Consider the following 11100-nt stretch of genomic DNA (forward strand, 5'->3'; position numbering starts at 1 on the left):
ACCAAATAACTCTATCAATTTTCAGTTTACAGACTCAAGATTTAACCTTTGAAATCTCTACCAAACTCCTCTGCTAATTTTGGATCTAAACACTTGAAATTTTAGATGTAGGTTACTTAGACATGGATCAAACTTTTTAATATGATTTGAACCCAAAACAAAAAATGTTAAGGGGTCAAAATATGGGTCAAAATTTTTTTTAAATTTACCTGAGCGGTCTTAACCAAATTACTCAACCAATTTTTGATCTAAACATTTGAAAGTGTTCAGACATAGAGCAAGCTTTTTAATCATTTTTTGGCCTAAAATTTGTCTGCCAAGGAGTCAAAATAAAAAAGTTTAACCCTTGGGATCTCTAGCAAACTATTCAACCAATTTTAGGTCTAAACATTTGAAAATTTACATAAAGGGTATTCAGACATGCAGCAAGCTTTTTAATCAGTTTTTGGGTGAAAATTTGGCTGCCATGAGGACAAAGTTGAAAGAGTTGACCTTTGCAGACTCTATCAAACTCCTCCGCTAAATTTGGGTCTAAACACTTGAAATTTTAGATGTAGGTTACTTGAACATGAGTCAAACTTTTTAATATATATATATATATATATATATATATATATATATATGCACATAAAGTTATGAACAATACATAGGGCCCGAGCAAAGCTGAACTGAACTGCTAGTTTATCTATATATCTATAAAAGTTAAAATGTAAAATGTGTGTGTGTGCATTTCCCTACCAAATAACTGTCAATTTTCAGTCTACAGACTCAAAATTTGACATAAGGAGTATTGAGATTTGGGAAAATCTTTTTAATCCGTTTTCAGCCAGAAATTTTGCTGTCAAGGAGTCAAAGTTCAACGATTTGACCTTTGAAAATTCTACCAAACTCCTCTGCCAATTATGGGTCGAAACACTTTAAATGTGGGGTAGTTAGGCATGGATCAAACTTTTTAACTTGATTTAAGCCCAAAACAATAAATGTTAAGGGGTCAAAATTGGGGTCAAATTAAAGAAAAATTGACCTTTGCAGTCACTACCAAATTACTCAGCCAATTTCTGGTCTAAACATTTGAAATTTTACATGAAGTGTATTCAGATGTAGGGCAAGCTTTTTAATTGTTTTTTTTTGGCCGAAAATTTGGCTGCCAACGGGTAAAAGCTCAAAAGATTTGACTTTTGCGGTCTCTAGCAAACTATTCAGCTAATTGTGGGTTTAAACAGTTGAAAGTTTACATAAAGTGTATTCAAACATGCAGCAAGCTTTTTAATCATTTTTTTAGCAAAATTTTGGCTGCCAAGAGGTCAAAGTTGAAAGAGTTGACCTTTACAGACTTTACCAAACTCCCCCAATTTTGGGTCTAAACACTTGAAATTTTAGATGTAGGTTACCTGAACATAAGTAAAACTTTTAATATATATATATATATATATATATATATATATATATATATATATATTTTCAAGGGAAATAAGGTAAAAAAAACCGATAAATTGAACGTATCTAATAGACGCTCTTTAGCGTTTTTCACAACTGAAATTCAACTATAAAACCTCCGCACACTACCACACGACCCCCCTCTCTATTTAATACCCCCCCCCCCAAATAACTCTCTATCCATTTCTGTAAGTTTAAACTTCAGTCCACCTATAAATTCCGATGAAATTGGTACTCTACCTCATCTCCTGGGGTGAAAATCCAATGGAAACAGTAATGTAAATTTATTATGGGCTCAATAAAAAATTTAAAAATTATATATATATATATATATATATATATATATATATATATATATATATATATAAAATATATTTTAGTCATCGACATACAGTCCTGTTTCATTGTTTCACAACTCATCAGTGCCGCTAGACTAACACCTATCCCAAGCCGAGGATCGAACCTAGAACCGTCGTGATGACAGTCGGCAGTTCTACCCCCTGACTACAGAAGCGGTGGCCGCAATTAATCTGTTGGAATGTCTATTTAAATAAACATCCGTCCGCCACTCGTAAAGTGCTCAAACGTTTGTTTGTAAACAAACCGCGAGCTTCGCATTTTTTCAGCTAAATTAAGTAGCGAGTGAGATTATTTACGATAGTGCTCAACCCAAGAGGGGCTTTATACATATATATATATATATATATATATATATATATATATATATATATATATATATATATATTTATATTTTGTGTACAGAAAGTTGTTAGTTGAGACAGGTCATTGGTACCGTCGGTTTCAAGCCCGATAATAAGGCCCGTTTAAGGTATCCTTATCAAGCTCTCTTCAGCCAATATTCGTGTGTTGTGAAGCCCAAGATGAGGGGAGCTAGTGTGGCTATCCCAAAACGACTTAATGTTGCCCATCTAAGGGACAATATTGTGAGGGAGAAACTAGTTAAGGAGATAGAAGAGATTGATTGTGAAAATACTTGACCTGCTTTTAAGGAATCTGTCTATGAGGTATGTGAGAGAGTATTAGGTTATAGTGAGCATAAACATCAGGATTGGTTCAATGAGAATGATACTGAAATTCAGGCTCTGCTTCATTCAAAGGCCAGGGCATTGCACGCTTATCTCGGGGGTGGTTTGACGGATGGTGAACAAGATCGATTGAGGGACAAGTTTAAGGCAATCAAGCACGAGGTGCAGAGGAGGTTGCATAATATGCAGGATGAATGGTGGAGGCAGAAAGCTGAGGAAATACAGCTCACCTCAGATTCGAACAACACCAAGGTCTTATACAGCCTACTGCGCGCAGTTTACGGACCATCCAGATCACCTATTACTCCTCTGCACTCGAGAGATGGTGGGGATCTTCTTCGAGACCCTACCGACAGATGGAGAGCGCATTTCGATGACCTCCTGAACAGACCTTCTTACGTTGATCAGGAGTTCGTTAGGTCGATTCCTAGCAATCTGGTCAAGGATATCTTGGCAAAGGTTCCTTCCCTCCAAGAGGTTGAAGCAGCTGTCCATAAGCTGAACAATGGAAAGTCTCCTGACCTGAATCGTTTGCATGCGGAAATCTTTAAATGTTCTGGACCCAAGATGTTACAACGCTTAGTGGAATTGTTGCAGACTGCTTGGCGGGATAAGTGTATTCTGCAGGATTGGCGGGATGCATTGATGGTAGTGCTATACAAGGGAAAGGGTAGCAGAGATAAATGTTGAAACTATCGGGGCATCTCTTTGCTGTCAGTAGTCGGTAAGGTGCTCTGTAGGATTATGCTAAACAGAATGCTGGAGCACATTGCTGACGATGTTTTGCCTGCGTCGCAGTGTGGTTTCAGAAGATGTCGAGGGATAGTGGATATGATTTTTACAGCCAGGCAACTGCAGGAGAAATGTATAGAACAGCAAAAGGGACTGTATCAGGTGTTCATCGATTTAACTAAGGCCTTTGATACAGTCAATAGGGATGCTTTGTGGGAGATTCTGAAAAAGCTTAGCTGTCCTGACAAGTTTGTAAGCATCTTAAAGCTCTTCCACGATGATATGAAGGCTGTGATAAACAACCAAGTTCTCTCCGATTCTCTCTCCTCTGATCTTGAGCACGTAGTACAATGAGGAAAGGAGTGGCTAGTTACTTTTAATGCATCTAAAACCAAGCTTCTCTCTTTACATCATCAACATTCTGATCCACATCTGGCATCAATTGAAATGAATGGCTCTCGTCTTCAGGAGGCCTCAAGTTTTGACAAGCTTCTGGGCTTGACCGTTACTCCTGATCTTAAATGGAACACGTACATCAAATCTGTTGCCAAGGCTGCTGGAAAAATGGTGGGATCTTTCTATCGATCCAGTAGATATCTCACTGCTGATGCAATTCTCTATCTATATAAGAGCCAGGTACGTCCAAGGATGGAATACTGTTGCTACATCTGGGCAGGAGCTGCTAGAAAGGACTTGTCCTGCCTTGATAGAGTTCAAAATAGACTTTGTAGCCTCGTAGGAGATGTCCTTTTCTCTTCCCTGCAACCTCTATCTCACAGAAGAGATGTTGTGAGTTTGTCTCTGATGTATCGTTATTTTCATGGAAAGTGTTCGACTGATCCCCCCTCGCCAAACTTTCACAAGAAACACTCGTCTAGCTGAAAACACTATCAATAATTCCCCCCACTCTTTATCTGTGCTTAAACCTAAACGTAGATTCTATGATCAAAGCTTCTTTCTTAGAACTGCACGCCTGTGGAATTGTCTTCCGTTTTCCTGCTTTCCGGCTGACTACAATATGGTTGTGTTCAAGTCTAACGTAAATAAGTTCTTGATGAGCTGTTCCATATAAGTTAACAAATTTACCGAATCTTCATTACTAATGATTACTATATTGTCCAATTTCTACTGTACACTCTTTAACCCTTATCCTCGAGTGACCTCTTGGCCTTGATAATGTGATGATGCCTGTGTAAAAAAAAAAAAAGCTGGCTGATCCTATCTCAGTAGAAAATGGTGTTAAGCAGGGAGACATTCCAGCACCCACACTCTTTGCATTGTATTTCACCATGGTCTTTTGGATGGCATTTGGGGGGGGGGCTCTGATTACCGAACTACTGGGGGGGTTGCTTAACATTAGGGGCTTCAATGCAAGTACAAAGGTACTCACCAACACGATTTGTGACTTGCTCTATGCGGATGACTGTGATCTGATGGCTCATACGGTGACTGATATGCAGCATCTTGTGGACGCTTTTGCGGTTGCCTGCAATGCATTGGGCCTGACCATCAATCTGAAAAAAACTGTCTTAATGTATCAGCCTGCTCCGAGCATGCCATACTATGAGCCATCAGTGTATATCTGTGGGTCAAGGATAGCGGTTGTTGCTAAGTTTGTATACTTGGGTAGTACACTGAATATGTCCAGTGCCCTCGATGATGAGGTATCGTTATGGATCAGCAGGGCAAGTGATGCCTTCGGAAAGTTGAACGGGCGTTTGTGGAGACGTCATGGGATCTTGCTGCCAACTAAGATTAAGGTTTATGGCGCATGCGTTCTCTTTACTCTTCTCTAATGTTATGAAACTTGAACAACATACAGGGAGCATTTGAGACATCTCGAGCGGTTTCACCAGATGTGCCTACGGCAAATCTTAGGTGTGGGTTGGCAGATGTATGTCAGTGATGTGGAGGTGCTTGAACGGACCCAATGCCTTAGCATTGAGGCTCACGTTATTAAGCATAGACTGAGATGGAGTGGACATGTGGTGAGGATGTTAGACAGTCGACTTCCCAAACAACTCCTTTATGGCGAGCTCGTCGAGGGAAGACATCTGGCTCAAAAGCCTAAATTGAGATTTAAGAATTGTTTAAGATCCACCTTAAAAAAATGTAAGATTGATGAAAGAACCTGGGAGAGTCTTGCTTTGGATCGCGGAGGGTGGAGAAGGACCTTGCAGGGAGGTGTGGGCAAGTTTGAAGCAGATCGAACCCAGTATGAGCAGCTGAAGCGCGATATCCGGAAAGGGAGAGTGAAAGGAGCCGTGGATGGGAGTGGGCACCAAATTGATCTGGAGTGTGAGGTGTGCGGAAGAATATGTCTGAGCAGAGCTGAGCTGATCAGTCACCAGTCTACTCATTGGCACAGTGGGCCACATAGCAGCCTTGAGTTGCCAGAGTTAACCTGTGTCAACTGCGGGTGGATGTACAAACTGGCAGGAGGTTTGAAACGGCATTTGATCCTGCATAAAAAAGAACAGCAAGAACGTGCTGCTAGTGGTACACATGTCTGTACAATGTGTGCCAAGGAATGCCAGAGTTTAGCAGGGCTTAAAAGCCACATTCGTGCGGCCCATCATTGAATGTTTTCGTGTTTCTATATACCTTTTTCTTTCTTTTTTTTGTGCTATATCGAGTGTATATATATATATGTATTATATATATATATATAATACATATATATATATATATATAATGATTATTCTTTATACCTACAGACACTAACCTTTACTTCCGAGCCACCAAACAACTGCCACAGAAATGAAGGAAATTAATAACTTATAAACGCCAAATTCAGACACAGACATTAGGCAATCTAGAGTGTTGAAATGAGTGGAAGCCGTAAAATTTGCGTAAATGCTTGTTGACTGTCTTCTTTTAGTTTTTATTTCCCAGAGCCCCTCCTTAAAAGGGATTGATAATTATAATAATAAGAAGAAAATGTGTGTGTGTGTGTGTGTGTATATATATATATATATATATATATATATATATATATATATATATATATATATATATATATATATATATATATAAACCTACATTTCAACAGACTCAGAATAAAAAAGAAAATAAAAAACGAAATAGGAGACGGAAGATAATCTGGTTCTTACCTCCGTTCTCATTGAATACAAAAATTAGAGTAGGACATTTTTTTCTTAGACTTCTAGATAAGCATTTTCCAGAAAAACACAAACTGCATAAAATTTTTAATAGAAATACTGTGAAAGTCATTTACTCAACAGCACCATCAATCAAGTCCATCAAATCTAAGGAACCAAAAAAAGATAGATAACGAAGGCTGTTCTTGTAGGACCAAAAATCGTTGCCCCATTAGAGAACAATTGTAAAGCTGAATCCCTTGTTTATAAGGCCAAAATAACGGACCAATCTACAAACATACCGGAAAAATATATAGGTATGACACAAGGCCCATTTAAACAAAGATACTATGCGCATATGAGCTCATTTAGAGCTAAAACAAGGATAAATACAGCATTAGATACCCGGGTGTGGGAGCTTAAAGAAAAGGATACACCTTTTACCATAAAATGGAGAAAAATCGAGCACAAACCAGCATACGCTCCAGAATTACGTCAATTCTCGCTCTGTAATGCGAAAAATACCACATCCTCCAGGGAATTCATGACCCAGAAATAAGACGTTTAAATGTGAGGAGTGAATCTTTGAAAAATTGTATACATAGAAGGAAAGCACTCCTAATAAACTGGGTCAGTGAAAAAGAAAAAACCTAGATTTTGATTATATATATGAAAAAAAACTTTAGTAAACTTTTATACGCTAAAATTGTTTTTAGTCTGTAAAATTGGATTTTAATCGTAATTGTATTATAGATTTTAAATTATTGTATTATATAAATTTTTAGAAATCATACTTTATAAATGTAATTTACAATCTGTTTCAATTTTAAAACTAAAGGAAAAATATAATAGTGTTAATATACTAGGAAAATCCCTTAGGCTAGATAAATACTCACTTTCCCAAACCTGGAAAGAGTTGGTAACAAATAGTGAAGGAGAGGGAATATGGTGAAGAAAAAGGTGATTTCACGTGAATGGATAGTCTGGTGAAGGGTAAAATATCCAATAACGGTAAAATCCAAAAATCAAAATCCCAAAAAGTTGGTTAAGTTTCCATTTCCACAAGTAAAATCCAAGGGAATCGCGTAATTGGAAGATGGTCCAAAGTAATCCAAAAGGCAGAAATCCGTGGAATAATTCACAAATGGAGACAAGGAAAGGATGTGTGTAGAAAAAGAATTTAAATCAACTGTCTAGGTTGGGCTAATATTGGGAGAATGAGTAAAGAAGAAAAAAAATTGAATTGAGATTGAGTTAATATTAGAATAGAAAGGCCAATGTCAAAATAACCAAGGCAAGATGACGTTGAAAAGGCGCTAAAATTTAAAGCAGAAAAGGGGTCAACTGAAATATACAAGTTAAGAATTGAATTATCAGCAGGAATTATTAAAGGAAGCAAATGAATTAATGATAACTGAAATACATACACATGTATATACATGCATACATACATACATACATACATTCATACATACATACATACATACATACATACATACATACATACATATATATGAATACAAACACTTACACACAAACACACACACACACACACACACACATATATATATATATATATATATATATATATATATATATATATATATATATATATATATATATATACCATACTTCTAAAAAACTCAATTAATTGAAATGGTATATATATATATATATATATATATATATATATATATATATATATATATATATATATACACACTATAATTATTATTAAATACTTACAGACACTAGTGTTTCATCCTTTCTGGAATCATGAGTGCAGAGTGTCACGATTAACACTGGTTGATAGATTTCAACCCAGCAACGAAGCCACGTCTGACTCCATTAGCAAGGACCGAATCCATTCGGCCACCATTAACAGTGAGAAATATTGTTGGAATTTAAACATTTATTTTTACATGTTTTTAACGTCTGTCAGAGTGGTCTAATCATTATATGATGATCTGTGCATAAAGTTGTATTCCTGTCTGTTTGTGTTTTTTTTGTTCACAATTTGATTAATATGTACAAAACGTACAGTTCCACGAATTAATTCCAACATGATTTTTATATATACTATTTATTCAAAGGAAACCTACATTCAAGAAGTGTTATAACACTTCTTGAATGTATAATTCCTTTGAATAAATAGTATATATTTGTATAAATATAAATCTGTTTTTATTTGTAACCCTGTTATAAATAAAAACAGAAATCCAAAATAAAGTAACAACAAAGCAGACAATAGGTTGGTTGTTTGTTGTAGCTGATGAACGACCTAGGTTGGTCCACTAGATATCGACTGATACCTTATGACTCAGTCTTCTGGTATTTATTGAGATTGGAATAGTCTATTGGTAACATATGTTAGTTTCGCCACAACACCCCTTCTCCCAAGCTGATAACTCCGGACAGTGTATCAGTATTTTTCCTCTTTGGGTGACCCATGAATGGCTCTGTGATTTTCCTTTTCCTGACCAAACATTGTAGTTCTGGCGTGATTTAGGGCGGCTCAATATCACATGTGTCATAGACAATTTCAATACTTTTGGGGAGATTCATTATTCAGGCTGAAATCTTTCTTTTTGACCTATAAGAAAAATGTTTTATTGCTATTTTCTCGTTTATTAATTGCAAAAATTTAGTAAAACAATTCATTACTTGCATGGGTCAATAATCCGCCACAAGTAATTAAGGGTCAATAAACCTCACTTAGGACCTTGATTGTAATAATCCATCAGACAAGACAACTGTCTCAAGGGTTTCCACTATTGTTGTTAACTTGATAAACTCTCTATTTTGAAAAGATGCCAGATAAAACAGTCCAGCAGTTCTTCCATATTGCGGAAAAACTGTTTGAGTGCTATTACTTTGCTGCACGTAATATCTTTGAGTAATGTTGACTCATTCCAATACTGAGAAGCTGACAAATAAAGTTGCTTTTAAATGTTAAAATGAAACTTGCTTCCGTTGTCTTCATAAGAATACTTCATAATTAAGTAAAAACTAGTTTTTAGTATTTTTAGAACAACTAAGAAAAAAGGAACAGTATTTCGTTTCCTTTAATAACTTTGCAAACGAGCGTTGAACATAGTTTTAAATCCCTTGGAAAGAATATTTCTTCAAAAAAGAATGCCTTTTTCATAGACGAGGACAAATATATATGCCAACAGAAATATTCAATATATTTTCAAAGCAAATGTCTTTTTCCATAGAACAGAAAAATATTGACTGTGACAAAAAAGCCAAAAGGCGTATGTACTTTTTTTAGTAAGCTAAAATAAAATAGTTTGTTGAGACACTTATTTAATGACACGAGAAAAAAAAAAACACAAATAATTCCTATTTTTCTTTCTTTTGTATTTATGGGTGTGCCACATAATTTGTGATAGTGCCAAGCAAAGAGAAGAGAAAAAATATGAAAATATTCTTACTTTCTATAAGTTTGCAATTCAAACTTTTATGTCCACGCACTTATTTGGTTTTCGCGAGTTCCTGTTTTTTCTCCTTTCATCAGTGGTTTCACGGTTTAATGCAGCTTTCCGCCATGAGTTCTTTTGAATGTTGGAGGTATTTTAAATTCGAGTGACTTCTGTGAGTTTGAAATCAGCTGTCACCACTATTATAGCCTTGGGTCACAAACAAAAACAGAACGCCAAAATAAAGTAACAACATGTATTGAAAACCAGACAGTAGGTGGGTTGTTCATCATAACTGACGAACGATCTACACTGGTCGACCAGATATCAACTAACACCTTACAGATTAGTCTTCCGGTATTTATTTAATAGTCTATTAGTAGGTTATCTCATTTGCATATTACATTAAAGAAAATCTGTTTTAATAATTAACTTCATGTTATTAATTGTTTGTTGTAATAGAATTGTTTTAATTGTTCTATTTAGAATTATTATTTAAAATTGATTTATTTAATTTATTTTAATTTAATTTTATTTAATTTAATTTATTTTCAGTTTCCTTTAAAAATAGAAGTATAAGAAGTATAAGTGTAAGAGGTATTTTCCCTTTAAAAGTTATTTCCTGTTCAATTTTTATAGACGAAAATGGATGTGTCTTATACTTCTATAAATCCAACATGTGATTCACTTATAGAAAAATCGTCAGGAATTAGGATATTTGGTGTATGTGACTAAAAACTCTGTCTGCCAATATTTTTTGACATGGCTATGCCGGATCATCTGAGGTTATTGTTTTCCAGGGGTTAAGTAACCAATGAAGTGCAAAATACAAGAGTGCTCAATACCGAAGTAGATCAGGGTATACTCTATTTATTTTACATAAGCAGTAACATATTACCTTGTAGGTATTTACACACCATGTTTCGGTCAGCTAGTTTCCAGTAACTAGAGACTTCTTCAGGCGATACAGCTTATATGAAAGCAAAATTTGCAATGAAAATATCAGGTTTACTTCGTCACAGAAGGTTCCGTCAAATGTTGTGAAAAATAAGATTTAATTGTATGTAAATAAGACTCAATAGGGGGTGCGGATTTGAGTCTATGTTGAGATATGGGAAAGGATGGGGGGGCGGTTAAAGAATAGTATTCGCATGCATGTTCTATGGCCGCACAATGACTGACAGGAACGTTCAAACGTTCATATCAAAACTACACCTATGCTCTATATTTAAAAAGAATGCGCTCACTAGAGCATTCACATATCGGTTCATGATGTTGCCACACTCATTAAAAACCTTGCTGCCAGCAGAGCAACTAGTCCTGACAATATTCCAGTTATAATACTTAAAAAGATGCAACTTG

This window comes from Euprymna scolopes, chromosome 31, assembly GCF_053919585.1.
Source record: "Euprymna scolopes isolate OS-2025 chromosome 31, ASM5391958v1, whole genome shotgun sequence".
In the NCBI taxonomy this organism is placed as follows: Eukaryota; Metazoa; Mollusca; class Cephalopoda; order Sepiida; family Sepiolidae; genus Euprymna; species Euprymna scolopes.